At 33.6% G+C, this 17,967-nt stretch overlaps 1 pseudogene; it reads left to right on the top strand.

Annotated features, from left to right (window-relative positions):
* Positions 1-17,967, top strand: part of LOC149208758 (3-phosphoinositide-dependent protein kinase 2-like) — a 105,420-nt pseudogene that overhangs the window by 14,582 nt on the left and 72,871 nt on the right.

Here is a 17,967-nt window from a genome sequence, read left to right as displayed (position 1 = left end):
AATGTTTATCCTGGAAAACCCCAAATCCGGGGAAAAACCCAACCTAATCAGATCTTATTAGCATTGGCCAAAACTCTGGCCAATCCGACTAAATGAACCTTCACCGCTCACCTCCAGGGCTTGCTTTACAATGAAGTCCTTCCAGCTTTTTATAAGCTCCATTACATATAATACCACGGGCAGAATACCATGGGTGCACAATACCATGTGCTCCAAAACCATCACTGTTTAACCTGGTCAACTTTGACTCTATCTCAAGTCAAGTTTACCTAACAATTCCCCCCTTAAACTTGACTTGGGGTTTCTTGACTAACTCCAGCCAAACCTGCTAAGTGAGACAATCCCGCTCACTCTAGCCCTTAACCCCCTCAATGTTTTTACCCGGGGTATTGTTAACCCGACATCCCCCCTATCACCTAGGTCTAACCGAGACTTTACCGATGATCACCGAGGGGTACACATGCCTTACCAGGTCTTACAACAATACTTTGAAGCTGCATTGATCTTATCAAGCACTATAAACCCGTGGCATCAAAGAATCCCTTTGAAGCCAAAATCGGTTCTGATACCAGTTGTTAAGAAATTTACTGCATAACATAAATAATTATCGATGATCACCGAGGGGTACACATGCCTTACCAGGTCTTACAGCAGTACTTTGAAGCTGCATTGATCTTATCAAGCACTATAAACCCGTGGCATCAAAGAATCCCTTTGAAGCCCAAATCGGTTCTGATACCAGTTGTTAAGAAATTTACTACATAACATAAATAATTACTGAGAGGAATAAATATAAAAATAACCAGCAACAACCATAAAGACATAAACACAAATGTTTATCTGGGAAAACACCAAATCCGGGGAAAAACCCAACCTAATAAGATCTTATTAGCATTGGCCAAAACTCTGACCAAATGAACCTTCACCGATCACCTCCAGGTCTTGCTTTACAATGAAGTCCTTCTAGCTTTTTATAAGCTCCATTACATATAATACCACGGGCAGAATACCATGGGTGCACAATACCATGTGCCCCAAAACCATCACTATTTAACCTGGTCAACTTTGACTATATCTCAAGTCAAGTTTACCTAACATTGACCAAGTGTAGTTTATATAACATATTCTTAGTGTTGTAGAATTGTTTGGTGTAGAAAAGGGCATGTTCTTATTGTTGTTAAATGAGTGGCATTTGACTTAGGCTATTTCTTATCTTAACAAACAAAAAATTCATCAGGTGATGGCAAAGCCGTAGTCTAATTAGCCAGAGGAATTGCCCGGAAAGTTATGGAAATTCTGGTCATATTTACAGAAAATCTAACAAAGTTTTTTGTAAATCCAAATTATAGTTGTTAAACTTCAAAATTTTAGGTGACCTAGATGTTTTGGATGGTGATGAATCCATTTCTACTATCAAAAACACAATTCAAACACTACCACTGTTGGCCCTCTGGGAAATTCCTGCGCCTCGGTGGACGACTCCGATGGCAAATAAGAACTATTACTAAAATTTATTAAATAATGTGGGTCCATGAATATGGAATTGAGTAATGATTCTTATCTTGTGTCAAAATTTTATGGAAGAAAATTTATCTTGAAGTTTAGAATTATTGGAAAAATATATTATTCCATATTATGCAAAAGATAAAAATGTTTGGCAATTTTTTTGTAAAAATATTCAAATTGGGACAAATTATTTTTAGAAAAAATGGAAATTGACAAATCTTTTTCCTCCTTTTATAAAAAGCATAGATAATGATCTTATTTATTAATATTATCCCCTTACTTAAACCCATAATTTTTACTTTATAACATTTGAGAAGAATTTTATACTTGGATACCACCACTCAAGCTACCAATTGAATCTTAATTAAACAAATTTACATTAAAAATAAAACACAAAATGTTGTTCAACACAATATAGTAAACTTACATATTTCTAGGAAAAAAAGAATCCTTTAGATGTTTTAGGGTCACAAGAGCAAGAGCAGATGGATAAACTTGATATAGCACTATCCTTTTTTATAAAGCAACATATTGCATTCTTCAACAATAAGCTAGAAAATTAGTCCAATTGAGCTAAAATTTAACCCTATACTTATTTCCTTGGTTAATAGGAACCAACAACATTATTATTATGATTTGAATCAAGTAAAAAATTGCATAAACTACTAGATCTCGAACTTGAATTTGTCCTGGATTAATGTCTCTTTCCTTGGATGTTTATTTTAAGACACAACCTAATTTGACAATGGAGATGAGTGATTGGACCTCATCAAACTACTTTGATACATCAGCCATGCTATGATACAAATTTGAAAGAGAGAGCAAGCAAATGTGAATAGTTACATTTGTATTAACACGTGATAAACATACAACTCAATAAAATAACAAGTTATGGCTCAATAAATAAGATGTCAACTTGAAGATGATTGTTCATTGATTCAATACACACAAACACAAAATTTATTCAGAAAATTGTAAGATAATCTTTTAAAAAGATATAGAAAAAAATGGTCAAAAACTAGATTGGCTAATAAAAGGTAAAGTTAATATCCACAACTCAAGTTTTCTAAATATTTATATAACTAAAAAAATTAATTAAAAAAATAATTAAAATATTTCAAAATGAAATTATAATATTTTCATTATTTGAATGAAAATGTGTAGTAATGGTTGCATTTCTCATTGCTTTTTATTATGGATATATAATCCAACAAAAACTAAAAGGTAGATGTAATGACAACTACCCAGAAAAAATAGTATTTACAAGTGTGGTCATAAAATCATTGCATTCCTTATCTTAATTCTTCAAAAAACTTAGTAGATGAGGAACCTTTGGGTTATGCTTTTATTTTCTATACTATATGAAGAAATAACGCATATAAATATGTTTATCAATACATATTTATGTTTGAATAGACTAGATTTCATTTGTGTTTTTGTGTGTTTCTAGCCATGAAATTCCCAATAGCATATTAGTTGCTCTACATGACATTATATGTCGTTATTTTCAATGTAGTATGCTTAGAAGTGAAGGAAGGATTCATCCTCAAATGTTGGATCATCAATCTTTCTAGAACTCTTCCTACAACATTATTCGTTAAGGTAAAGTGGACGTTTTCATTACTATCAAATAGTGAATACAATTTCTTCATCAAGATAAATTTTGTTAGTTGACTTCTCTAGCATCTCACATATTTACAAATGATTAATGATCTATTATGCAAACTTGAAGGTGATGGAAAAATTGCAAGTAAAATTTAATGTATTTTAGGCAATGGATCACTTTGTGAACACACGTAAAATAATCATTTTTAAACTTAGTTAACAACATAAAACAGATACAAAACACCATATTAGAAATACATGATAGAAAAATGATAAAGGAGTTCATCCCTCTCCTAAGCTACGTCTCCTAGTCCAACTTTTAATGTTGGGCTTCTTTCATTAAGTTCTTAAATTTGTGTTTACAATGATTAAAGTGCTTAGAATGTAAATATTATGTCTGCAATGGCTTCAAATAAGTCAAAAACCCCTAGTTGGTCTTTTTTTGGGCTCAATATGGCCAAAAACTAAAGAAGTTATGTTATTTACAACTTTTCTCTACTGACTGATCTACAAATTGGATTGATCTGCTATCCATCCTATGAATCCACCATTTCCACAACCACTAAGCAACAATTTCATCGTGTGTCGGCGAGATTTGCACCAAATTGGGTGCATTTTGTTTCCTTGTTTAAATTCCCAATAAGGCATATGGCAGAAAATATTGGCCACATGGGGTCATGCGCCCGAAAGCTAGGGCTAATTGCCTGCACCCGTTGGCATAACCCCCATGCTCGTTGCATATGGTTCTGTGCAGACCATAAAACCGAGGTCGTTCCCATTTTTCTACGTTTGACTGTCGAGCTCTCCGGTCTGACTGTTGTGGTTATATGGCTCCATGGTGACCATGGGTTGGTTCCCAAAATTCCACCCCACAAACGTTGGCTCTTCGCTTTGCCCATGCACTAGGTCACATGGGCCACCATCGAATCTAGGGCTAGCCTCCCAAAATTTCATGCCTACATTTCAGCTCTCCATGTCGTCTACCACCAATTATATGGTGTGTAAGAAAAATTGTAGGTTGGGCTTGACTCTAGCACCCCCCTTGCGTGTACCACTCTTCTTATAATAATGGTCCAATGGGTTTCATCTTGTGGCGTCAAAACCTGGTGTCGGGGCTAAGCCATAGCCCTTGGCTCCTGCTGCCTGTAATGACACTGCAGTAAGGTGACTGGGGGACAGGCCTTAGCTTGGGCCTTGTTCTCTAATACATATCCACATAAAGTTTAAATAAACATTGGCCACTACATATGTTAAGTAATACCCTTGCAGCCTAATGGTAAGGTGCTATATTGTTAGTCCATAGGTCTCACTTTTGATTTCAGGTGGCCTCTGGCTAACCCTTGCCAAATTTTATTTGACCCTAGGGTACCACGTGGCAACCCATGACTAGGCCATGTGGCATCTCACCATTGGCCCAATTAAAAACTGAACCACCAATCAAATGCATCCATTAATCAACGAATCAAAAGAAGACACTTGGCGACCTGTGAATGATATGTACCATGCCCAGTCACCCTTGTTAAATCAACTGTACAAATTGCCTAGTGAGTAGTGATGCATCCAATCTGCAAATGTTTTCCATGTTTGAAAAAATGATGAAAACACGATATCAGAAACATATAATATGCAGTGTTGAGCGATTCAAGTTGTGTTGGATTCAAGTCGTCGAGATCTACATTTTTAGTATAAATTTTAAACACTTTTAAATACTTTTAATTTAAGCACTTCACTGATCCCTACATCACTCAACCCCTCTATATATGTGAATCATGAACCCAACTACATGTTATTTGTGATGTAAACCCAACTAGATGTTATTTGTGATGTTAAACGTTGAGTGTGATTAAAATGGCACTAAGTATTATATCTTATAACCTGTGAATCGAAATATTATTGTTAACATATACACAACTACTACCAACGAATATATTCAAAATGGAACTTATACTATCATTCTTTCATATGTAATCCGGTCATGTGTGGAGAAAATAATTGTGCATATTACAACCATTTAACTGCACGTACATGTTGGTTCCTCTTCGTCTTCCACTAAACCAATCTGAGAGGGTAATGGGTGAATGGATAGGAGAAAATACACACTGGTCACTTGAATCGGTGGGTGACACTATATTAGAATGAAAATCTATTTAATTGTTTTATGTGAAAATTTTATAGTTTATTTTATTTATAAAAAGAGGGTAAGCAAAATATATCATAATGAATTTTAGATAAAATATATTAAACATATTATTATTTATAAATTGAAGGTTAAGAATGATAAAGAAATATATATTTAGTTTTGAAAAAATAAAAATTATTAATTTTTGGAGAAAAAAAATTAATAATTTATTTATATATATATATATATATATATATATATATATATATATATATATATATATATATATATTATATATATATATGTGTGTGTGGGGTGTAATTTAATTTATAGATCAAATAGTTTTTTTGACGGTATATTTTTTTAGTTAATTTTAACAAAGATCATGTAGAGATTTTTAAAAACTTAAATTAAGTTGTTTAATATGTAGATTTCGAGTGCCCAAAGAGTTTTTCAAAGCACTGAACTTATCTAAATATTCAAAAATATATTTCAAATAAGGAAAAATCACATTCTTACTTGACATTTTGTTATCAAATATAAATTAAAAAAATTATTTCATCTATAAATGAGATTATACTATTTTTAAATCCATCCTCATCTATTTTAACCACATTAACCTTCATTTATTTTAATTTTATTATAAAAAAAAATCAAATCAAATGCTTGGCCACCAATCCCAATCCGAATCCGAATAAAAAAAATCAGATTCCTCAAAACTGATCCCATCCTAATCCTTTCTTTTAAATATTACATTATGCTAAAAATTACTGTTAGAAACATGATTTGTACTGTTATACGAGAAAGAAAAGAACCTGTAGAAACTCGAAACCTCTCGTGGACAGCAAAGCATAAACTGTATCGTATTGTTTAACGTTGCTGTGGCCATATCTGACGCAATTACCTTATCGTTGGATGTGTGTACTAGTAAAAATTAAAGTCAATCTTCACAACTCAACTTTTCTAAATATTTATATAAATAAAATATTAATTAATAACAATAATTACACAAATATTAATTAATAATAATTATTATAAAAATGTTATTTAATAATAATTATAATGATTGAGAAAAAAATTATGATAATTTTATTTTATTTTAATAATAATTTTATTTTTTAGTTTTTAATTAATATGGGTTATATTGAAATTAGATTTGACCAATTTTGATGAGTTTTCACTTTGAAATTAAAAATTACTTTATATATTATATGTTTTTCATAAAATGTTAACCCAATAAGAATGGAATACATTAGGTGTTTTCTTGTTCGCCCTGTTGGCCGATTAAATGACAGCTGCAACAAAAGTAAAATTGGATAACTATGGCCATAAAATCATTGCATTCGTTATCTTAATTCTTGAAATAACTTAGTGGATGAGGCACCTTCCGGTTATGTTCTTAGTGTCCATAGTATATGATGGAACAACCAATCTAAATGTGTTTATGAATATATATTTATGTTTGAATAGAATAGTTTTATGTTTGAATATAATAGTTTTCAGGAGTGTTTTTGTGTGCTTTTAGTTATGAAATTTCCAATAGTATATTATTTTCTTAACATGACATTATAGGTTATTATTGGTAATGTAGTATACGTGAAAGTGGAGAAAGAATTGATTTTCAAAATTTCCAGATGATCAATTTTTTTTAGTACTCTCTCATTACAACTTTTTTCCTTAAGGTAAAGTAGGCTACTCAAATTATCATCACTATCCAATAGTGAATACAATTTTTTTATTAAGACCAATTGTGTTGGTCTAATTCGGAGGTCTTTCCCATACCTAGAATTGATTAATATAATTAGATGTTAGGTGAGTCATGAATCTAACTATATGTTATTTGTGTTTGTTAGGATATTCTGACACATACGAAATAATTAAGTATAACTTCGTCTAGTGTAGAGTTAGGTAAAGTATGTTTCTTTACGATGTACTTTTGTAACTTACAATCTGATGATCATGATATGCTCTAGACATGAAGTGATCTGACAGTTCATTCTCTCCTCGGTATTACTGACACTTGATCTGTGGCTTAACACTTGATTGTCCATGATATATGTTTAAAGAGCATGGACGGTTATGTTGAAGCCTTAGATTTTGGTTGCTCCAACATGGGGAATAACCACCTGGTCCGGACCTTAGAAAGTAGCTCCATTTTAGTTTGGTGTGGTGGCTTCGACTAGGGATGATGGGACTAATTTCCCAAGTCAGAGCCACCACACCAAATGGAAAAGAAGCTACTTTCTAAGGTCTGGATTGAGAGGTTATTCCCCATGTTGCAGCAACAAAAATTTGAAGCTTCAACATTGTGGCGCTAGGAGGGCCATCCGATTGTGAATTGCGTATAAATCTAAAGATCAATTGAAAAACATTCATAAGAGTCAAAACCGCTTCACAACTTCTACATCTTCTAGATCTCGTTCAAAATCTCCAGATCAGAAATCTGAAGTTGTAGAAACCTCTCCCTCGTCTCCTGAAGTATTAAGACAATCACCTTCTTCATATTACACTATTGAGTCCCTCGAAGTTCACTCCTTAATACAGAAATTGGAACAAATATCCATGTTTGTTGAGAAACCTAAAAAACCCGAAGCTTCTGAAGAAAGTGTCACTTCCCTATTACGAGATACTGGTGTATTAACTCAATTACAAATTGAAAAGCTTGGAGTAACCCCTTTTGAGTTTCCCATTCATTCATGACGCAATAATTTGTGACAACAAAATCTGAATAATATACCAGCGAGATCACATCACCTTTCCCTCCATTTTCTTCCCCATTCACTTCTACTCAATCCGCCTCTTCTCAACTATCAATTTTTTCGACTGAAACAATTAATGCTGCTACGAGTAGTACTAGTCTAGTAGTAAGTTCTTCACCATCCCTAACTACTTCTAGATCTACCTCCTCATCTTCGCAACCCTCAACACAAGTTATGGTCAATCAACCTCCTCAACCTTGGACAAACTCTGGTGCTGTACTGGTTGCTAACCCAAATGCTCTCCCAACAAACCCAGAAAAATGGTTACCTAAGTATAGTCATGATGATGGTCTTCATGCTGAAAAACATCTAAATAACTTTATGTTAGCCATGACCCTTAATGGAGTTGCACATGAATATGCTGTTATCCGATTGTTTCCTTATACTTTTCAGGGATCTGCAGGATCCTGGCACTTTTCCCTTCCAACAGGCTCAATAAGAACTTGGGACTCTTTTGAAGAAATATTTCTTGCAAAATTTGGTGATGATAGAACTATGGCATATTTAATCAATGATCTTTCCAACCTAAAAGCATGTTCAGACGAAAGGATCAAAGACTTCAATTCTATATTTAACAACTTGCTGAACAAAATCCTAGTTGCCTCTAGACCTATAGTAGATGTACCAATCGAGTGGTACATATCCTCCCTTCCCTCTAATATTGAAATTTTTGTAGATAGAGCCACTAAGGCTACCTGTGTAGAAAACATGAAAGATGCGTTGTCTATAGAAAGAAGAATTATTTCCTTAGAAAAGAGATCACAGATAGAAGAAAGGAAATCAAAGAAAGTGACATTCAAGGAAGATTCAAAAAAGAAAGCTCCAAAGGACCCTTTTGACCTTGAAGACCTTCAAAAGGTGCTAAAGACCATGTCCAATGAAATGGTCGAAATCAAGAAACAGGTTGTACAATCATCTGCTCCCAAGAAATATTTTCGTCCATTGAAAAGAAATCCTTCTTCTACATCCCAACCACCAAATACTATTTCAACTGTTGAATCTGATCAAGAACCAGAAGAAGACTCATTAACCGAATAAGAAGCAAAAACTGAAGAAGAAGTTGAGTTAAATGGAATGTGGGATTTTATTCTTCCAACTGAAGAGGAAGTAGAAGTTGTGCCAGTAACTACAAGAAATAAAAGCTCTACTAATACGTCAACAACAAATCAGAAACAAAAAATTGCTACTCCTGTAAAGGAGAAAACAATAAGTAAGAAATCTAAGACTACTCAAACTCATTCTATTCCATTAGATCCTCCAGCTACTTCTAAAAATTTAGTAATCTTAGATACAGTGGAATATATATAGTCGAAGATATGAAAAAGATGAGAGAAAATATTTAATTACATGAATTGACCAAACACAGACAACAATAGAAAATCTTACTTAGAGAGTTAAAAACAGTTCTTGTAGCTCCTTTACCAGCAGCTGTAGTTACTCAAGATGCTAAAGATATGGGTAAGCCTCCTTCATCTTCAAACAAAGGAAATCCCATAGACCTAGTTCTAATAGGTGAAAGATCTATCTCTCATACTCCTCCATTTCTCCTTATGAGATTTTTAACAAAAATGTCCATAATTACCTCATTGATTCAGGAGCCTCTTCAAACATCATGCCAAGAGCTCTGTGCACTAAATTAAATATCACACCTCAAAAATCTGTTGTACACATAGTTCAACTAGACCGGACAAAATTAGAAGTACTCAGAGAAATGATATCAGTTTCAATCAGGCTTTCCTACAACCCAAAAGTTTCACAGCTAATCGATATTCTAGTGACTGATATCCCTGAATTCTATGGTTTAATATAAAGTGGGGATTGGTCTGAAAAGTTACACAGATACTTTGCAACTGATTGGTCTCATATGTGGTTGCCATACAATGGTAAACCTAACCAAATAAGAGTAACCCGTGAGAAATTCATGAAGTACACAGTCACTGATCTCGAGGGGAGCAATGAACCAGTAGCTTTCACGACTAATATCATCAAAAATTACTCAGCTGAGTCATTCATGGGATCCTTTAACGCACAAATATCTCCATTTCTGGATAATGTTGTAGTACTCAGATAGAAATTTTTCCCAAAAAGATTCTTTTAAGTGTATAGATGTAGTTGATAAGATTGTAGATAATTCATTATTCTAGACTCTTTATTTTGATGGTTCCAAGGCTGAAGATGGCACAGGTGCTGGATGTATCTTAATCATCCTGTAAGGAGAGAAAACCATGTTAACTTGCAGGCTTGAATTTCAATGCACTAGGAATACTGCAAAATACGAAGCATTAATTCAAGGGTTGTACAAAGCCATTGGTCTTGATGTCAAGTATTTGCAAGTATATGGAGACTCTGAAATAATTATTAAACAGGTAAGAAACACAATCGATTGTGTGTCTAGGCATCTCAAACATTATAAGTCCCTATCCCATAATCTTACTTCTCACTTCATTGCTTTTAACATTTCTTCAATCCCTAGATTACAAGATGCAAGTGCTGATTTACTTGCCAATGTAGCATCTAAGCTTATACCTTCAGAGGAATTTAGTCCAGATATATTTTCTATAAAGTTAATTTTTAGACCATCCATCCTTGATAATGTAATGAATTGGAGAGTGTTTAATAATGATGCTGATATAATTGATTTCCTTACATCAGAAGGATCTTATGAGGAACAAATCATAGATAAACATGAACATGATGTGCAAATCAACCATGAACAAGATCAAAATCCAATTCCAAAGTCTATAGTCAAAATGGAAGATCTCTATGATTTAAAAGGCAGATTCAAAAAGATTACCAACCCCAAAATTCAGAGTTCTACTTTGAGATTTGAAGTGGTAAACCTAGGCACATTTGAAAAGCCTCCAAACATCAACTCATGTCTTGGTTTATCATCCGAATAAAGGATATCGTTCATGAAATTATTGAAAACATATAAAGATGTTTTTTCCTGGGATTATTCAGATCCCAAGACCTATGATACCTTTGTAATTCAACACACTATATCAATGATCTCTAATGAGAAACCAGTCCAATAGAAACTTAGAAAGATTCATCCAAACCTTGAAAGTCAAATCAAATCTGAATTAAACAAACTTCTGAAAGCGAAGATAATCTTTCCCATTAGACACTCAAAGTGGGTATCAAATATGGTTCCTGTTAGGAAAAAGAATGGAGATATTAGGATTTGTATTGACTTTAGGAACTTAAATAGAGCTTGTCAAAAGGATGACTTTCCTTTGCCTACCATGGAGCAAATATTGCAATCAGTTGTAGGCTCTAGGTTAATGTCTTTTCTAGATGGATTTTTAGGATACAATCAAATTCTTGTACATCCATATGACAGACTAAAGACAACATTCAAGACCAAGTGGGGGACATACGCTTATCAAAATATGCCTTTTGGACTTATCAATGCAGGTGCTACATTTCAATGCGCCATGGATATTGCTTTTAAATGTCTGATTAATAAATTAGTTGTTATTTACCTAGATGACATTACAGTCTACTATAGGAACAAAAACAATCATTTGAATTACCTAAAGAATATTTTTGAAAGATGCAAGAAATATGACATTTCTCTAAATCCCAAAAAATAATACTTTGTGTTAGTAGAAGGGAATCTTCTCGGATTCATAGTGTCTAAGAAAGGAATTTATATTGATCCTGATAGAATCCAAGAAACTGAAAAGATTCCACTTCCACATAACAAAAAGACCATGCAATCATTCCTAGGCCAGATTAATTTTGTTAAAAGATTTGCTCCCGATTTTTCACAGATTGTTCTATCCCTTCAATCAATGATAAGAAAGAATGCAATCTTTAAATGGGGTAAAAATGAAAGAGAGTCATTCGAGTTAATAAAAAAAGCCATTATCAATGCTCCTTCTTTAACAACTCCAGACTTTCTCAAACCTTTTGTATTGTACACATTTTCATCTAATACATCATACACAACAGTTTCAACACAAATAAATGATCAAAACATCAAGGCACCTATCTATTTCCTCGGTTCCAATTTACAGGGTGCTGAGTTAAACTACTCAGCTGTTGAGAAATAAGCTTTTGCAATAGGAAAACTATTGATTCAACGAGAAGTGGGGGAGAAAAGAGAAAATTAGGTCACTGCACTTCAAGAGTATGATGTAGAAATCCGACCAGCTAAAGTTGTTAAGGGCCAAGGTTTTTTCAAAATTCTAACTGGAGCTTCCCATTTATCAACAAAAGAATACCAAGGTAATGAAGTGAAAATATCATGCGTAAGCCTCAACGACACACAATCACACTATGTTGTTTTGAAGTTTTATTCAAAATAATGGATATGCTCCTATGCATCTCAATTACAAAACAAAGCGTGGTTTAAGCTTGAAATCAAATTAGTATCAATTAATTGATGATGTATTATTTATAAAAAATTATGATTCAATATTATTAAGATGCCTAGAAAAACCTGAAGTTTAAAAGGTTATGCAGGAGTTACATGACGGACGAGCTGGAGGTCATTTCGGAGGAAACACTACAACTCACAAAATCCTGCATGTAGGTTATTATTGGCCAACACTATTCAAGGATGCACACGACCATCATTCCCTTTACAGCCAAATTGCAGTTGGAAAAAGAAACCATCATTCCCTTTACAGCCATTGAATATCTAACAACCATTTAAACAATGGGGATTAGATATAACTGGTGAGATTGTTCCTAACTCTTCCAAGCTACACAAGTACATCCTTACAACTACTGATTATCTCATCAAATGGGTATAAGCTATCCAACTAAGGGTAGCTAACACAAAAAGTATTACAGACTTTATTGATCAGTACATAATCACTAGGTTTGGATTACCTATAGCTTTAATGTTTGATAATGCATATTATTTTTGTGGAGATACTATGGTAGAATTTGCCTTAAAAAGAGGTTTCAAATTGAAATATTCAGCCAACTATTATCCACAAGGTAATGGATTAGTCAAATCAATAAACAAAAACCTTATCAGAATCATCAAGTGGACTATAAACCAAAATCATAGGAATTGGCACAAAGCATTGACATTTCCTCTTTGGGCAGATAGAATAACACAAAAGGCCTCAATGGGTTCTTCGCCTTTTGCTTTAGTTTATGGAAAATAAGTAGTCCTCCCCACAAACATAACAATCCCATCTCTCACCCTAGTGTAATTTATTAATGAAAATCTTTCCTCTTCTCTTCAAGCAAGACAATTTCAGATCCTTAAGCTTGAAGAAGAAAGAGAAAAAACTAAAGCCACCCATTTCCATCATCAACAGATAGTCAAAGCCTCTTTTGATACAACCTCTGCCAGTCATACAACCTTTGAAGTAGGTTATCTGGTTTTGAAATGGGACAAAGCACATGAGGAAAAGGGCAAACACACCAAATTCCAAAGACTATGGCTTGGAAAATTTCAAATCATTGAGAAAATTGGTCCATCAACATTTCTTTTACAAGACTTGTCAGGAAGAATAGATTCCTTTCCCGTTAATGGGAAAATTTTGAAAAAATACTTTTCCTGGAAAACAAACTCTTCTAATTTCGCATCATATTGTCTTAAAGATTCTTAGGAAAAATAAAAGTTAAGTAGTATTTACTTTTGGCTTCTCAAAATAAAGTCTCTGACAATACTTCGATTTTTTGCTTCTATAAATAGGAAAATTTAAAGAAATAATTAGAGCATTTGAGTATCAAAATGAACCCTATCTCTTTGGAAAAAATTGACCCTGCTAAAAAAACTTATTCAATGAACAAGCTCTTATCTTTATAAAGTATAGATGTTTTGTTATCAATCAAGAAAAGAATATTTAACCTAGTAAGGACTTTCTATAGATGAGTATGTCAAAACTCTATTATTATCTCCAAAAACTCTTAAAAAGAGCCACTGATTCACCCCATTTGATAAAATTTTCTTTTTTCATAGTGTAATTCAAAAATATGCAAAACCTAAAAGATAATAAGTCTCATTACAAACTTATTTACCTTGATCATAGGGGAATAATTAAACTGATATTACCAATACTGCATATCAAAACAGGGTAATAGCCAATGATCTAATCAATCAAAGGACAAGGGGTCTCACCAAGAGCCAACTTGTTCAGTTTAACTAAAACCAATGAATGGCGTTGTCATTATTGGGCTACCAAGCCTAGATAATGTCTTTTAAGAAACTTAAAAAGAAAATTACATATGAGAAAAAAAAACGAGATCCAAATAAGAAAGAAAGCAAATGAATATCATTTTGAATTCTGAAAATTGCTTTGGATGGGACAATGAATCATTTTTGGTTAAACGATAACCCTGCGGAGACTATGAACACCTGTTGGTAGGAGAGGCTCTATCTATGATAAATGAGTAAACAACAAAAAAAATTTGTAGAAGACACCTAATATATCTCTTTAAATCTTAGTATAGATTGATGCAAACATTTATATTTTTATCATTACAAGAGTAAAGTAGTTGAATAATTAAATTGAGTAAGTGATTATGATTTCAGAGAAATGTTGTTTAGTTTGTAACTCATGTAATTATTATTCATATAACTCTTCTAATTTTGAAAGTTTTAGAGATTTCAAAAGACCAATCAGAGATAGCTAGTTCTCCCAAGTGAATCACCTATTGTTGTACAATGTAACAACTCCCCCCCATTTATAGGGATTAATAGTTAGTATTTGACATATAATTGGGGACCCTTTTAAATTTTTAGCTTTTGAAAATAAGAGATAAATCTAAAATTTGCATTAAGCCTTTAGAATGCAACCCATACTTAAAACTTTATCACAAATCGCATCTCACAATTTTCCATGTGATAATTATAAACATCCTAAAGAAAATCCCGAAATGCAATATGTGATAAAGTCTCCACTGTGACTTTCTGATTGTGACACTCTAAGGATATGTGATCGCACTTCGCAAGTCACGATTTAATAAAGCATGCCATTGTGTTATCCCTAAAAGACTGTGAAATGCGATATTACGATGAGTCGCAATCACATTTCGCATTACCTCTGAAACAACGCTATATTGCAATGTTTGAAAGTCGCGATGTGGAAAATTAGGCCTGAAGTGTGGGAATTTATTGAGTTTTAATGAAATATCAAGTGGGTTGGCAAAGAAATTATTGTTTATTAGCTCGAGGAGAGATGTTAATGTTTTCAAGTCATGGCTAGTTAATATAGAGATTTCATTCAAAATGTTCCCATGATTCAAGTCATTTCAAAGATCTTTTCAGCCTTAATTACCCTCTATTGTTTACACTGATATATCTCTCTTTCATTTCAGGGAAGCTTCAAAAGAGATATCCTTATGGAGAGTAATGTAAAAACAAAAGCAACAAAGTGTTTCAGAATCTGAGGTTACAGAGATGTCACCCACATTTGTTGATATGGTTTGCAATGCTGATGGAGGAGAAATGACATGGGAAGTTATCTATAATAGAATTGAAGATGACAGGCCTAAAATTATTGTTACCAAGGCAACAACAGATTCAATACAACCCTCAGGAGTTCAATTCAGAGACGCTTCTTTCTCTTTTCTTCACACAATAGGAGCAAGAGCCAAGGTACTACCATACACGGATATGGTTAGATGGGTGGTGAAGAATGTCAATATTGAAGACAGGAAATTGAAGAATTCAAAGATGGAACTGATGGGATCCTTTAAAGACTAAGATTTGAAACAAATGTATCATCTTCCTGAATCTCAAGATATATATGACAGACCATTCCTGGCCAATTTCGTGAAATAGAATGAAGAACCCTTTAAGATGATTAAGGGGTGGAGAGTCCTAGAAAACAAATTCAAATATGATAAGATAGGTATCTACCCCATAGCTTCTTTAGCAAATCCCCATAACTATGCAACCTCCATGTTATGTAGATTGTATGGAATGCTTAATAATACCAAGTTATCTATAGAATGGATCCCTTTAATCGATGCATGTATCAATTCTCATATAATGAATTGGGCTACTATCCTATCCGACAACTTAGCTACGACTATTTCTGAATATCGTCAAAAGAGATCCACCTCCACAGAAAACTTTCATCCATTTTATATGAGTGCTTATATCATGGAATCTATCTACTTCTATACTAAGTTTCCAATTATGGGTTGGAAATGGACCTTGCAAGACCCATACCCCATCCATCTCAGTCACAAACAAATGTGGGAATCCCATTTTATACCCCATTTTTACAAGATATGCCATGGTGTTATCCTACCATTACATCAAATGATTTTTGATAAAAAGGCCTCGAGATTTTCTAAGGAAGATGCTACAAACCTTCTTGTAGTAGGCATGTAATTTGTAGAGCAATGGTTCACATATATCTGAGTTTATGGCAGTACAATAGAACCACATGTACTTCCTTTGTATGTCTCTGACAAGCTATTAGCTAGAGAATAGCTCATCAAATTGTTGGAAAAGGCTTAACCAAGACTTTGAAAGATAGCGAAAAATCACTATGGCCACCCTTTCCCATCCAGTGTGGTTCTTTTTCATTGGCAAACTTCAACCAAGCAAACAAAGAATTACTAAACATAGAGAGCCTCAAGCTGGCTACTATGTCAAAGAGGAAATTTGATCGAGAGAAAGTAGCACAAAATGTTACTACGACACTAGAGGTCAAACCCTTTATCCATGAAGCTCATCAATTTGAAGATTTATTACAATCAACTGAGTCATTTGAATAAGAATTCAACTGAGCAAAGGTGAATTTGAATTCCGATGACTTCCAAAGGTTTTAGGAATTGAGAAATCGGAGGCTTGAAACAATCCCATTGCATTTGTTAAGAACTGATGACAAATCTATGCCCAGTCTGACCATTAACAGAAAGGGACCAAATTATCGCATAAAATCTCAGGTGAATACAGCCCAGAACATAGGGAAGACATAGGAAACAGAGGTTATGGCAGAATCTAGCAAAAGGTAAGCTGAGGAACAGGTCAAAATTGACCTAACTTAGGATACCGGTCCTAAAGGCGAAAGCAACGATATGGAACAGGAATGGGACCAGTTTAATAAAAAATCCAAGACAATGCCAAATCATCAAATGTGCAAGAAACTATAGGATATCATACTCCACAGCAAACTTAGAAAGTTTTAGAGTCTAAGCCAATGAACAAGCAAGGGACAAGTTCATATAATGTAGAAATCATTCCTACATTTATGACATTTGAGATTATTCTAAAGGTTACAGAAATACCTCCTTTAGATGTATTCTACAGCCCATTGCATAAGGCTATAGTAAGAAGATAGAGGAAGAGAAGGAGAGTGGAAACACTTGAAATCCCACCAGGGAATGAACCAATGGATATAGTCTAGAATGATATTCCTTCAAATCCAACTGAAAATTTAACCAAGTTGTCACAATTTGCAGGGGCATATGCTACTGCCACCATTGATAAGGCTACTAAAGTGTCTATTTTGTTAAGGGAAAAATGAGAAAGGATAACATAGCTTGAGCAACAACTCAAAATCGATAAAACAAATGGGAACAAGAAAGCCACAGAACAAATAGTCCAATTGCGGCAAAGTATGGAAGTACTTAGGATAAGCCACGAAGCAGATATCTTAGCAAAGAATATGAAAATCCAAGAATTGCAAGAGCCTATGGTGAAATATAAATATGTCCCTACTATTGATGAGTTCATCAAAGAGGCATTGGAGCAAAACTTCATTCTATCAAAACAACAAGATCTATTCTTCCATAAAATGTTCCATATCACCCCTTATTTGAATATTAGTAATCAATTAATAGACAAGGCAATTGATTAGAGAACTGATTTTGATGACCTAAATACTAAGATTGTTGTCTATATTGAATTGTAGGAAACAGAAGAGTAGTAGGAGTGGCAAAGAATATAATAAAGACAATCCATCATACTTTGCACACCAACAACTTGATAAAAGAAGGTAATCTAAAGTCATAGCCAGATTTGAAAGACTTGGATAAAAACTGGAAAGCAAA

This window comes from Pinus tabuliformis, chromosome 1_2 (assembly GCF_031772625.1).
Source record: "Pinus tabuliformis cultivar Carrire ecotype Pingquan chromosome 1_2, CPIR1, whole genome shotgun sequence".
In the NCBI taxonomy this organism is placed as follows: Eukaryota; Viridiplantae; Streptophyta; class Pinopsida; order Pinales; family Pinaceae; genus Pinus; species Pinus tabuliformis.
The sequence above is the reverse complement of the archived record's forward strand: the minus strand, read 5'-3'. Positions and strand labels throughout refer to the sequence as shown.